The 2,238-nt window shown below is 49.2% G+C and overlaps 1 non-coding gene across 1 annotated transcript; it reads right to left on the reverse strand.

Annotated features, from left to right (window-relative positions):
• Positions 1–275: 275 nt before the first annotated feature.
• On the reverse strand, positions 276–347 carry TRNAC-ACA (transfer RNA cysteine (anticodon ACA)). Its single transcript has one exon. It is a non-coding gene; the product is annotated as a tRNA-Cys (tRNA).
• Positions 348–2,238: the final 1,891 nt, after the last annotated feature.

A 2,238-nucleotide genomic window follows, 5' to 3' on the forward strand; every position in this document is an offset into this window, starting at 1 on the left:
CCAATGCATGAAAGTGAAAAGTGAAAGTGAAGTCGCTCAGTCGCGTTCGACTCTTTATGACCCCATGGACTGCAGCCCACCAGGCTCCTCCATCCATGAGATTTTCCAGGCAAGAGGCTGGTTTCCTCAGTGGAGAGCAAATACATGCATTTCAGGCTGCTGACAGTTAAGCAAATGGAGACTTTTCTCTGGTTAACCCTCCATGAATTCTCAGTCCATGGGATTTTCCAGGCAAGAGTACTGGCGTGGGTTGCCATTCCCTTCTCCAGGGCATCTTCCCTACCCAGGGATTGAACCCGGGTCTCCTGCATTGTAGGCAGACACTTTACCCTCTGAGCCACCAGGGAATCGTCTCCATGAATTAGACAATTCTATTAACTGATTCTTGAGTATCTCAGGCCCCTTGAAAATTATACTGAACTGACATTGGTAAGACAAGCAGATTATTCACACTCTCTATCTTGACAAAATCAGATATCTCAAATCCTTTTTAGAAGTGAGAGAGAAAATAAAGTACAAAAATCCACAAAACAATGTGGGAAAGAAATGGATACATTGTGATAAGTTACTCTTTTGTAGCCCTTTGGAGGCCTGGAAATGTTAAGTGTCTTCTCAGAGTTGTGGCATTGGCTACCCTCCAAAATTTGAGAGGCACCTCGAGGCATTTGGAAGAAAGCACCATTTGGCCAGGAAAAGCGGTACCAAGGGAGGCTTTTGGTCCAGGAATTACAAGGAAAGTAACAATAATATCAATCAAATGACTAGAGTTGGCTTTGCATAGGCTGTCTATGCAGCATTTGGCAAAAAAAAAGTCTTTCTGTTTATTTGCCTAGTTGACCAGAAAATTCTTCTTCCCTACAATGCATTAACTTCTTGATCTACTTGTTCTTAAAGCTCTGGAGGTCATAGATTCCTTTGTGAATACAGGGACCAGAAGTTCCTGCTGGCACACACTTAAAAATGAATTCGAAAGAACCCCAGAGTCAATCCATCAGCCCTGGCCTGGAGCATCTGTGTTAAAGTGGGCTCCATCTGTGACTTGTGAACTAAGGATGGGTGCAGGTCCGTCTCCTGAGCACGTCACTGTCAGGGACCAGTCCTCTCTGGGATCTGACATGACTATTCTGATCACAAGAGAAGGGCTTGCAGCACTCCAGTCTGCCCTGTGGACCTACAATACTGCTGCTACGGTGGAGGCATCTGTCTTCACCTACCCATGGCCATTTCTCCCAGGCTTTCAGGCATTTAAAAAATACTGACTGGTGTGACCAGCCAGGCAGGTCTAAGCCAACACAACCTAGCAGTAGTCAAATCCGGACTGTCCCCATTAGGTTTCATCCTATAACTGGTGTACCAGTGCACAGATGGCAACCTCAGGCAGTGTCAGTGTACATGTGTGGGTGTGTGCCCTGGCGCACACATGGCAACCTCATGCAGTATCAGTGTACACGTGTGGGTGTGTGTACTGGTGTATACATGGCAACCTCAGGCAGTGTCAGTGTACACGTGTGGGTGTGTGTATTGGCGCATACATGGCAACCTCAGGCAGTGTCATTGTACACGTGTGGGTGTGTGCCCTGGTGCACACATGGCAACCTCAGGCAGTGTCAGTGTACACGTGTGGGTGTGTGCCCTGGTGCACACATGGCAACCCCAGGCAGCCTCAGTGACCAGTTGGGTTCATCTAGGCACAGGTTTACACCTGGACCAATTCCTCACTTCAGAGCATTTATCAAATAAATTATGAAAAAGACCAATAGAATGAACAACTCAATGATTTGACTCAGAAGTGATCCATGTCACTTCCCTCATAGCTCTTGGGCTCAGAGGAGTCCTGTGGCCCTGCCTAAGGAGGGAGAAAAATGAAGCCTCCATGTGGTCTAAGAACTGGGTCCAGATAAGCCTGGGAGACTCCTGCACACACCGGGCAGATGGACACGCTCAGGGTCACTGGTGTGGAGGGCTTGGCCGGACTTCCAGCCTGGCTCTGTGTACTCGGCCTCTGAGCTACAATCACTCAGCGAGAGGGAGGGTGTGGAGGGGACGGTAGACACGGCAGGCCCTTGCTCTGTGCAGTGTGCTTGGGGGGCGCTGGCAGCTCTCTGCAGGCTGGGGGGCCCCTACCCAACCCTCACCTGGGAGCAGGCATGTCAACAGCATGCCTGGTGCCTTTCAGGTCTTAGAACACTGGCCATCAGATACGTGGGTTTTCCTGACATTGCTGACATCTGACTTGGC

The sequence above is a fragment of the Capricornis sumatraensis genome, chromosome 19 (genome assembly GCF_032405125.1).
Source record: "Capricornis sumatraensis isolate serow.1 chromosome 19, serow.2, whole genome shotgun sequence".
Lineage (NCBI taxonomy): Eukaryota > Metazoa > Chordata > Mammalia > Artiodactyla > Bovidae > Capricornis > Capricornis sumatraensis.